Source organism: Corvus kubaryi, unplaced genomic scaffold (genome assembly GCF_017639235.1).
Source record: "Corvus kubaryi isolate FWS band 111438036 unplaced genomic scaffold, C.kubaryi_AGA036_p1.0 split1-37296, whole genome shotgun sequence".
NCBI lineage: Eukaryota > Metazoa > Chordata > Aves > Passeriformes > Corvidae > Corvus > Corvus kubaryi.
The window spans coordinates 13874228-13886646 of record NW_024582075.1 but is presented as its reverse complement, the minus strand read 5'-3'; the positions used below and the strand labels follow the sequence as shown (position 1 = coordinate 13886646).

General features: G+C 36.4%; 1 long non-coding RNA gene across 2 annotated transcripts in view; it reads right to left on the bottom strand.

Annotated features, from left to right (window-relative positions):
* LOC121657361 overlaps positions 1-12419 on the bottom strand; it is a 43837-nt gene that overhangs the window by 4485 nt on the left and 26933 nt on the right. For both annotated transcript variants that reach the window (XR_006013582.1, XR_006013581.1), the window contains exon 3: positions 160-261. This is a non-coding gene — a long non-coding RNA (uncharacterized LOC121657361). The remainder of the gene's footprint in view (positions 1-159; positions 262-12419) is intronic.

Sequence of the window (12419 nt, the reverse complement as noted above, 5' to 3'; positions counted from 1 at the left end):
TTTGATCTTCTCCTAAAATTAGTCAAATAACTTAAAACTGAACTACAAATTGACTGTTTAGACAATGGAAAATTCAATGCTCATTTAAAAAGTATTCCCGTTGGCTCTTTAACTTTGCTTTTAAATAGTTTACATATATTTTTCTAGCTTCCTCTTTACCTGGTTGACCTTGGTCTTGCAAAATCCTTGTGTGGCATAAAGGAATCTGCATGCCCTCTTCCAGCATGGACTTCCTTGTAACTTTTTATCTGATTTACAGAACTGAAAAAAAAAAAAAAAAGATTCAGTATTATAGAGCAAAGTATCTGAAAGCACTTTGCAAAGCTATGCCTGTTTCAAATGGATAAAAGCAACAGAATTAAAAAAAACCCATGGATAAATAGTAAATATAATTAATTTATTCTCTGTCATTTTGTATCACCTTAGCTCTTTTGAGACTTAGTTTGCTTTCGGGAAGGACAAACAATTTCAAAACACTTGGTAAAATCACAGGTGATGAGCAACACCCAGGCCATTCCTATTTCTATACCACTGAAATTTTGTCTTTGAAAGACATTCCACTGTGTAAGGTATGTAGTTCAGAGACAATAGGGGACGCCCAAGAATAAGGTAAATTCAGTACATTTTCTGTTTTAGGATGATTGTTTCCTGCTAGTGGGAACCAGCTAGTAAATGAATGTGGCTCTGGTTCACAAAAAAACTGTTAAAGGAGGGGGAAAAATACGGCTAACATTTTCACATCTGAAAACTGGGACTTTAAAGATTCTGCCAAGACAGTCTGGTTATGACATTTTGAGGCCAAAAAAACTGCTTTCAAAAGAACAGTTAACATTCTTTGAAGTCTCCCTGCCGGCTGCCAGGTCTAGTATTGATCTCAAGGTTACATTGACTCATGAAGAACCAAGCAGGAGCTCTTGAATCATCCATCAGAAGGCCAGAAACATTGCACTGGGAGAGCAAAGACAGACCAGCATCTCTGCCTTTGGAAGGTGAACTACCATTACCCTATAAACAAGGTGATGAGAAAAGACGGAAATCTGGTGCATCTTCTTAAAAGTGAGCCCTCACTTTTGAAGGGAGTGGTAAAATACTGGAAGTGCTGTAGAATCGTGTGAAGTTAAAAAAATCTTTCTCTGCATTTCTCTTTGAAAAAGAGAACTGGTTAGTCAAGATGGGTGAAGTTCAGTGTGAAATAATGTCTGGTAGCTGCATCTCATATAATGCTATATAATCAACTGAGAGACTGGAGATTTTGTTTAATAATCTTAAGCAGTTACTAAGCTGTCAAAAAAGCTTGTGCTAGTATTTTTCATCTTGCCAACACTCCTGAACCAAGTCTAAAAGATGTGTCTTTGATATAAAGAATTAGCATATACCAAATAAACATGAGATCAGTAGAAAGCATCAATCACCTTACAGCAAATGAGGCTTTGTTTCACTTTAAATGTGCTCTCTTACAGCAAGTTTGTCTTTCTCAGAATACCTATGAATTTACTATAGAAACAGTTTAAGAGCATCCTGCCCTGAAACAAACAGAACATTTTTCCTTACATAAATTAAAAAGAGATTAATGCTGCCTACACTTGACCTTCCCATTGGCCGGAGACTAAATTTCCCTACTAAGTATGTCTAGAGTGAAAATAAAACAATTTCTTTCCCTCCACCACAGAATTTTCTATGCTTTAACATACCACCAATTGGGTAAGCAATCTTTATGAAGTCCTTTTAAAAGCCTACTTTTCCAGCAAACATGTCTGGTCTCCAGAACTGACATTTTCTTATAATTTTGCTTGGTTTTGTTGGCTTGGTCTCAAAAGAAGGATGTTTGATATGTCTTTTAGTTGCTGGTAGGGGACCACATGATACAAATACCTGATAAATAAATAAATACCAGTAACAGAATTTCTGTTTAGGCCAGAGAGGGAAATGTTGTTCTTGGTTTGTTGTTGGGATCTTGTTCGATTTTTTTTTCTTTTTTTTCATTTTCAGAAGCGGGCTGCAAAAACCAAGTGAGTATTCCTGAGCAGTTTTGAAAATTTTTTCTCCCATTTTTGTCTGAAATTCATATGGAGAGCAAGCAGCCCAAAAGACTGAAATCATGCTTTTACCTGTAAACAGTTATCCTCAGTGCAAATTTGTCAGCATTGCTGGGTCCAAAAATTTTACAGTTGCCAGATGTAACATTATAATACTTTTAAACCCTTTCACACAATGACTGCATCGCTCACCTTCTGGAAACCTTTAAAATTTAGAAAGGATACTGCTTTGATTTTGTGAAGGAAGCTGTTATTGTTAGAATGCAGTAAATTTTGGCTTATGAATTATGAACTTGAAGAACAAAATACCCAACAAAATTAAAAATGTTTTTGTGTTAGGTCTGTCTTTTAGTACAGTGTTTCTCTTCAATGTGGTTGGAGACAGTTTATCTTCAGTGCATGCTATATCCCTACGAAATAGAAGACAGTTTACTTTTTCAGATGGCATTATGTGAGGCTTTTTCAGAACCATTAAAGTTGTAAAAGCATTAAAACAGTGCATGAAATACTGAATTAAAAATAGGTTTTAAGATTTAGAAACTATAATTTTAACTATTGTTGGTAATATGGCTATTGCTACTAGTTTCATTTTGAAGAAAGAAAATCTCCTTTTGACTCTAAAATACTATTTCATTTGTATTCCAAGTAAATTTCCAAGAACCAATACTACAGAGAGAGAACAATAAATGCTATCTGTGAGATAAGTTGTAGAAAATCGCTTGGTTAATTCTTTGTCCATGTTTTACTGTCAGAAGTGTTCCCATCATCTTACCGGATGAATGTCTAAACAATACCATGCGTCTTATCAGGCAAATCAGAATTAAGCAATCGAGCATAAAGCACTATTTGTAATAAAGTGATTGTGCTGCCTTTTTAGGGAAAAAAAAATACAAAGCAAACTGCCAAAAAAAGAGCAAACCAAAGACATTTCTTTAGGAAAGGAAGGAAGAGAGACAATAACAGAGTGGTTATCAATGCCCCCCAGTCCTGAGTGCATCGAAATGATAGGAGGTCTCAGTATGTTACAGTCAGATCTGACCCTATGGCTAGGCTTGCAGGAGGCAGCCTAAATGTTTTATACATAGAAAACAAATCTGAATACTTCCTCTGCATTTTCAATTTACTGAATTCTACCTGAAAGCATTTGTTATACCAAGGAAAAGAAATTATGAACTTGGCATTTGGTAGTCTGGCTTTCTAGATTGCTTATTCTATCCTTAAGTTATACTGATTTCCAGGCAACTGTTCAAATGTTTGAAGAAAAGTGCTACAGTTATATTAAAGCAGTACATGAGTATAGAAGGCGATTAACAGTAGTTCATATTTGCTTTCCTCCTACTCATTTTCTAAACGGCAGGCTTTTCCGGTGAACATGAGAGGAATTTCACAATATGTATATATTTTACAATCCAATTATTTAGGCAAAGTTATTAACTGCCCAGTTGATAACACAAGTGATCAAATCGGGGAGAACTTTATCACCTTTTGTGCATCTCAGAGAATTTTGATTACTCAGACCATTTCTTTTTCTCAGAAATACAGTGTCCTTTGTTCCTGACAACTGGCTATCACACAGTTTGCACAGTCAAGTAATCCTAAAAATATTTTGATGAGGGGGGAGGAGAAGGGTAATTAAAATGCTCCTCGTTTTTTGCACAGAGAAGCTGTGTTTGGAACAGTGACATAACTCTTAGGACAAATATGGCTTTCATTGTGCCACCCCACCTCCCCGTTGTTTGAATAAATGTAAATATTTGCTTCAGTCCATGAAGCTACCCAGAGTCACTGCTGGGTCGCTTTCTTTCTGGTATTCAACATGCTGATATCAGCGCAGAGATTTTCAGAATGAGTCACAGGGCTGTATGGGAAGCTACCAACTTGTTTAATCTTCACATAGAACTGATTGCTCCTCAAACACTATCATCAGGAAAAGTAGAACTGAGAAAGGCTTTCAGATAAAAATTATGTTTTTAAAAAAAATTAATTTAAACCTAGGGTTTTCAGTCTTATCATTCCACTTGTCATACTGTAGGTTAAATTACTCTGGCCACTGATGAAAGCTGAAGGGTGAGTTTCAGTTTTTAAGAGAAAATATTATGAAAATATTATCATGATACTTTTTGCTCTGAAATGAATTAAAATTCAGAATGTTCGCCTGGATTTGCTGAAGGAATTTTTTTTCTTTTTATCTCAGAGAGAGAATACAAGCTATCCAGGGAGTGTAGTTTCTTGGTGAACTGGAACACACAGATGAGGGAGTGACTGAATATAGATACAGTATTTGGATAACCAGAATATGCTGTTGATCCTAGTGAAGCATGCAGTAGCAGTGGTCCTGGAAGACAGTTACAGTCTGATTGGTTTCCAGAGGTGAATCTTACAAACAGCAGGGAATTTGATACAGTATTTGTGGAGGCTTCCTTATGGGCAGAGGTTTGGTGGCTGAGGATTTTGGGGTTTTGGTTGCGGGGTGGGGTTTGGTTGGTTGGGTGCTTTTTCCCACCCTATACAATGGTAAGATCTTATATTTGTACTAATCTATGATTTCAAATACCTTCCGTTTTTCTGTCTGTGCTTTCAAGTGTTTGGCAATTAGAACCACCAAGACATTCACTGAATAATGGTAATACCATGCCTGGAATTGGACTTTCTGTTAAAATGCTGGCATTTCTATACCTTTAAATAAGCATGCATGAAATATTTTAGCATGCATGTGGATTTCTGTGGTAGAAAATCATCTTGAAGCAGTTTACTAAGAGAATCATTCCTGGACCAAGGTTTCCCTATGTTTCTGCACAATATGAATTCTTTGATTTTTGCAGTTCTCTTTTCCATTATGTAATAAATCTGGGATACAGTAAATTATTGGGGGGGGAGGGGATTTCCCTTATCTTTTGGACTTGGGCCAACAAAATTCTAGCAAGGGTTTTAAGAATTTGTTATTTTTTCTTAAAGATGTTAGAATCATTTAGAAAGACAGATTTACTATGTGTTTTTTCAAAGGGCTAAAAGGTAGTTTAGGACTTAACAAGGCACTATCCATGATTTCAGGTTCTTTACCATGGCAGTTAGGGCAATAAAACAAACGAGTTTGGTTTACTCCACATTTCTAAGTGGATGTTAATCTTGACATTATGACATGAATATTGAAAGCCTAAATTGCCAGTTTTGCCATGATATCAAGCTGATAAACCACTGACAAGGTAAACATGATAGATTGACATGTTTTAAGACTAGGTGTCATATGATCTAGCCTGGGAAATTCTTTCAGTGAGGCATCCTTGGAATGGCTGATTTGTGCTACAAATCCCAAATTGAGTCGTATGCTTTTATACTGATGAATATTAATCAGTAGGACCTGAGATGGTATCTGGAATGTACAGTACACAGAAGACTGTACTATTAGAGACTGTCATGAACAATGTACAATTCATTCAATTTATTAATGCTCTGTTTCCCCTTCAGGCAAATCATTTCACCACTGTGTGATAATAAAGGACTTCAGTCAGACAATTTTGACAAACTTGACATGTTATTGAACAGATGCCATGTTCTCAGATAAAAACCCACAGCTTGCTTTGCTGGGTTTTCTCATAACCAGGCCTGGAAAAGTAATGCATATTTCCATCAGCGCCAGGTTATTTTACGCAAAACTTAGACATTGGCATTTGTATGATATTGAAGAGGACTGTTTAGTGAGAAAGATTAGGAGCTGGAGAGAGAGGAGAGAAGGAATTATAACACGGCTGATGTCAAAAGATGCTGGTGTAGTATAGGTTCCAAGTGCTGGTTAGGAACCAAAATCACAAAGCAGGATCAGTCATGAAAGACAGGAACTGGCAAAACAATTGCTTCTCATCTCTCAACTCTATCTCCACTGCAGATCTCATGGATGTGTACACTCACAAGACATCATTCCTTTTCACAGGCTGTTTCTAGACATGTAGGGGATAATTTCATGAACCCCTTAAAATGCTACATCCTGCTTGTCTCTTCTACCTATTGTCCCAAGCTACTTTCCTTTTTCACCTTGGAAGGAGCCTGGAAAAGAAGCCTAATCTCTACCTTTTATCACTCAGGCAAGGAATCCTGGCAGAGAAAGAACTGGCCACTACTCAACCTACCTCGTCCTCCCAGAAGTGCACTCCAGGCTTTACTAGCTTCTGATCTGTGTTAACCAGTACAGTAAACAGAACTTTATTATCCAAAAAGTGGTGGGGAAGGACACGGTTTAAAGGTTTATAATTCCTTAATTCAGCAACAGTCTGTATTCTGCTTTTGTTTCAGCAGCTTGTATACAAAATGGGGCTTTATTGCATCAAAACATCGAAAGAGCAGGTCAGGTCTAGCCTTTTCCACAAAGAAATAAAAAATAAATTTAATAACAAATTAAAATACCCACAAAAAAAAAAAAAAAAAAAATTCCCCTGTACCTTTTATATGGAGAAATAAGGTACAAAAATTTGTCACTTTTCCTTGATAGTGAGGGAAGTTCAAAGTACAATTTGGAATACAGCCCAGAGTACCTAAGTCACATAAGTTTATCAAGGACTACCTTTTTATTTTGACAAAATACTGTTCTCTGCTATAGGTATCTCATGTTCAAACATGGCCTATGGCTTTCGGCCTGTAAGGAAAAATATTTATACTATATATCTTCATGTTTTTTCTATGTATTTTATGCTTTATGTGTAGAATTCTTGGACAGTTAGCCTCATTTTAGCAATTAGGAGGACTGTTGTTCTGTATACAGGTTCATTGTTTAGTGATATTAAGCAGTTACTGTTTACAGTTTTTAATTGTTTAAAATTAGTTTAAATGAATGATTCATCTAATTTTTTGAGTTTCTAATCTTCATAACCCTAAAGCATGGACAATGGTTTCTCCCTTTCATTGAACTAATTGAATTTAGATAAGACTAACAGTATAATCTTCCCCTTTCGCTTCAATTTCTTTTCAGCTGAGAACACTCATTTTTCACAGTGATGGGAGATCTCCTTTCAAACTTTTGGAACAATGCTGTTGGGGTATTTGTGACTTTTTGAAAAAAAAACAACACATGAATAATATTTTGCAAATCTTGCAAATCAATCAGCCCTTTAATTTTGTTTTAGAAGTGCTTCCCAGGAGGAGCATTTGCTACAGTAATAAGCTCACTCATTAAGATACAAATATGAGAAAATCCTAGTCTGGAAAACAATTGGCTTTCTTGACACGCTAGGCAAAGTGGGAAGAGCTGACTCTATGCCCCAGCATAATCTTCTTAAAAAAGAAGGCAAAGGACTATTTTATCTGTTTTACCTACTTGCCCCTAGCTATCCTGGCAGTTCAGTGGGGTAGAAAAATGTACCTATTCATGGGAAAGTTCTGACAGACTTTCCAAACAAACATTACAAAGCTGATTTGTAGCCAGTCTCTGGCAAACCAGTTTCCTACAACCCTTCTGCAAGTGTAGGCATTCATTAGGCATTCACTTCAGAAAGATACTTAAGTATGTGGTTAGCTTCAAGTGAGTGAGTAATCTCATTGATTTCAATAGGACTATTCATGTCCTTAAATGCCTGGCTGAATCAGGAACTAAATCCTCCTGGTTATCCTTTCAGCCTGCTCAGAGACAACTCTGTGCAGACACTGAGTCTCTCCAGATGAAAATTTGCCAAACGGTCTTCACTTAGTATCCAGAGTCCGTTGTCTTCACTGCCTCTAAAATGCCTCTGTTATCACCACATTACTGGAAGACAATTCAACTTTCAGTTGTTTTCTTCTTAATCTTTACAGAGATCATCATGTAGCAATATTCTCTGATAATGGTATAATTGAAACTGTGACCATATTAGGGTTCAGTCAAAGTGTAGGGAGTTTATTAATCAGAATATGAGTTCGTTTTCTTTTTTTTTAATGTCGGTACTTGTTTTAAGGTGTTTTGTAATCTAAGCCAATTTGTCAGTCAGTCTTTCAAAAGGAAGGGAAAATATGCATTGCCACAGCAGTAGAGAAAAATATTAATCATTCAGTCATAGTTCATTCAGTACTACTGTATGTCATGGCACCTGCTTAAGGTGTTTAAAATTTCTGATTTCTTTGTCAGCTTGCCAGGTATCTTCAAATTATGCACTGGTGGAGTGGGTGGGGGGGTACAACAACAAAAGACAACCTACAAATGGCTTTCTTTTTCCTTTTTTTGTTAAGGATTAGGGAAGCTGTTTCATCCTACCTGGTAAAGACAGCACTTCTCAGTTCTTTCCCTGAGGATCAGTCCTGCACACTGCTAGCATGTGCTTCCACTAGCTGTGTACTAACATACTGTAGTGCTCTCCCTGAAGACAAAAAATGTGTTATTCAAATATGGAAGAGTGAGTTCAGGAGAACAAAGGGTAAATCTATTTGTAATTCTCTATCTGTTCTATATGAATACTCTTCCTAAGTCCCAATAGCATCTTTACTGATACCCTCATTTCATGTATTGTGAGCCAGTAGTGACTAAGCTCAGACTATAGACAAAGGTTGCATTTTCTTTTTGCTAATGCTTCTCTCATGTTGGAGTTACGCTGTTGCCTGTCAATAAACAGCAAGCAACAAAAGCCTCTTCTTTTTTATTATCTCTTAGGGAACCATTAGACTATCACAGAAAAAGGGAGGTAATTCACCAGAAAGTATCCTTCTAATTGGGGATATATAATTGTACGTGGTATCACTGTGGAGGACAGTACGTGTCTTCTGATCAAGAAGTTCAGACACAGTACTGGACTTTTCACACAGTGTCTCTGGAGTTGGGTATGGATTAAATTAAAGAGATTCCTTTTATTCTCTTAAAATTAGTAGAAAAAGTTAAATGTGGCCTGACTATCTTCATGCTTTCTCACAGACCCCATAAGCAGAAAATAAATAGACTTTGTAGTTCTAGGGATGAGAAAGTGGAAATGTATAGAAATAGCTCACATTCAAAATGAAAATGTGTCAATAAGATCTTAGCATGAACAGAGTCCATTAAAAATACTTGAAGACTAACCCTCTTTCTGTCAAAAGCTGCATCCTTGCTCAGGTTTATTTATCTAAATTTTGCCAGGAATTACTTGTGTGACAATGAAGGGCACACAGTATACTAAATATTAGTGCCATACAGTGTGACCAGTGTAATTTACTATTTTCTATCTATTATACTGCCTTCTCCTCACATGTGTGTACTGTGACCTCTAAATAACCTAGACCTGGTAGGGAGAATCAAACTCTAGTGTGAGACCATGAATAGCATAAATCCAGAAGGGTGGTAGGCTTGGAACAAGCAGTCTTGTAAAATAGGAGACCCAAACCCTCATTTTACAGATTGAATCCATTTCTGTTGTACTGTGATGAGGGTTTTTCTTATTTTAAATGCAAAATTGTCTTGCAAGAAAATTTCCAGCTATTTATTCCTTATTTCTTTGATATAATTCACACTTTAATTATAGAAGTAGTTCATGCTTGCCAGAATCTGCACCCACTTTTTTTTGTTGGAAATGCAGGATTGTTTAGGAAATCATAATTTGATTCACTGTGAAGCTCAAGGACGTTCAGACAAATGGTTGGCTGGATCACATTTAATGGATTATACCAAATAGAATGCAAGAACCAATAAATCTGTATAATAGGCTGTGGAATTAAGTAAGTATTGACCAGTGCAGAAGGAATCAATGGCTGTTGAAAAAAGAATGATTACAGTATATTGCATCCTCAGGGTATAAGCATATAAATACATGCAAGTGTTTGAACTTTGAAAGCTTTGTTCTGTTTAGGCAATGGAAAAAACCCTTGGAACCATTACCTAGTCTAAATGTTACTTTCACTTAGAGGGAGAAGCGGTACGGGGACGGTTATTCTTGTCAAAATATGATAATATTCTTGTGGGAAAAAATACAGGTGAAATAAATACTTTCAGAATTGTCTAAATGTTTAGAAGGGCCCGATCTAGTCTGACAAGAGCTGGAATGTCTGTAATTACATTGGGAGAAAACCATCAATTTATACTCTCTTCACTCTCTAAAGCTATGTAGTAAAATAGCTGCAGGGCGTTCCATGCTGATTGCATGGGAAAAGCTTCCAGATTGTTCTGAAAGAACACAAATATTTTGGGCCAGCATCTCACAGAAGTGTTAAACTGAATCATGAACAGTATCAGTGTGCATAGACAAAACACAATTTTCTTGCACAAAAAGGTGAAAACAGAAATATCAAACCCTGAAAAAAAGTCTGGCCTAGAAGTGTCCTTGAAATTTTTGTGTTGCCTTTTGGAGATACTGCCATGTGTGAGGCTCATATTTATGTTTTCCCTACAGAAGTATGTAGCCTGGTGCTTTCAAAAGATCATGTAACTACAGTCAGTTATTTTTCAATGTCAATCTCTTATATGGTGGGTTGACTTCCTCTGTCAACAGAAACAGATGAATATCGATGTTCTTGCCAATATTATAATACAGTTTAACTGCTTTTAGCAGTAACTACTTTTGAATTCAGTGAGAGTTTGATAGTTGGACTTGAATAAGCTGTTCTGAAATAAAAGTCAACAGCTTCAAAGTGTATTGTCTGAGACTCAGCAAATAGATCCATATTTAGGTGAACATGGATTTGGTCCAGCATCCCAAAGTAGTGAGCAGCACCATGAAACTACATGTTCATCACATTTATGCTTTCTGCTTGGCAGAAGGTACTGAAAATATCTTAGTGGAAAGACATTGACATCTTAATTTCTATATTTGTATCTTAAATTGTGTCTGGAAATGTGTAGTAAGTGCACAAATGAGATGCACATCACGAAGTCCTTGAATTCAAGAGAGCAGGCCAAAATCCTTGCTCTTCCCAGTAAGCTTGAAGATTTTGGCTCAATTGTGTTCAATAGGAGTCCTACCAATATGACTCTGGCTATTGATTTAATTTTGGCTTGTTGCTTGACTCATACCCAGATCGAACACCTTTCCACTAAGAAAGAGTAATTTTACCACCTCCAAGTCCCCCATGGTGAAGCTAAGTTCAGAATGCCCATTAACTTCATATTAATCAATTAAATGTGCACATGAGTTAACACTTCCATTAATTATTTAACTCCATCAAATTCAAAATTGACTTGGACTTTATGAGCATCAGTTAAGCTGTGGATATCAGTTGGATAAACAGATCTGCACAGGAAGTATTTACAGCCTAAATGAGTTCGAACATAGAGAACTATTTTTGTTTCATGTTTCTTTTAATAGCTGTCTTGGCTGGAAAATGCCAGCTTTGCCACATTAAAACTATGTATAAATCTAGCCCTTATTCAGTTAGTGGTATAAGTTGAGCTGAAAGGAGAATTATTTTTGAGATAGCAAGAAAGTTCATTTTGACTTTTTGTGAATGTACTATTTCAAGTTTCCCCTCCAGCCTTAGAAAGGGGAACAAACCCCATCTCCCAAATTATTTAAAAGGAATTTCTTTTTCTTCTCGAAGCCTATTATTCAGCCTACCATTAAGATAGGAAAATCCTGATTCAGATCCATTCTACCCCTAATTTCCATTTCTTTCCCTCTAGACACTTCCCCGTTGAGTCATATGGTTTATAGTTTAAACCAATCCCCTAGGAACTGACACATCTGAGTTTCAGTCCTCCTGTCAATAAGGTTTTATATGTATTTTGTACAAAATAGGACCACATCATCAGGAAAATTTGAAGGGCTCATCTTCTATAAAAGAGCTAACCTTTGTCCTAATGTCTTCTATAAAGCAAGCTAAAAGGGAAGTAAAATTAAAACAATATTTTAAGTTTGATAAACTTTTTAATTTGATATAAACCAATTTTTTTCAGTTTGACCTCCATACTGTAGCATACATTTTTGAGAGAAATTTGATGTAAGAAGAAAGAGTTCATCTGGAAGACAGAAGATGTTTTCAAGCATATGAACATTTTGAAAGTAGATGTAGAGCCAGATCTTCTATGCATCCTATTTGTCTTCTTCCTTGATGATAACAGTCCTGAAGTGTTTGAAGAATGTAATCATATTCCTTCCTAGTAACTATTTAGCCAGATCAAGGCATTTATTTCACTTGGGCTTTTCTCATAAAATAATCCCTACAACCACATGTTTATTTCTGTTTCTTTCTCTGAACTCCCTCCAGCATGCTGAAATTCCTTGGCACAGAGGTGCTTGTTCCCATAAGCTGTATCTGTGGTGTGGTCTCTTTCATGCTACACTGACTAGAGCACTCTTCTCCCTGGGCCACAGCATTGTGCCTCTACACGTACAGCCTAAATTTACACTGGCATTTTGTTGTTACTGTGTTCCTTTGCAAGATTCCTTATAACTGGTATCTGGAATCACCCTGAGGAACTTTGGCTGAATCCCTCTTCTGATAAATATATTTGTTTCAGGTTATTCT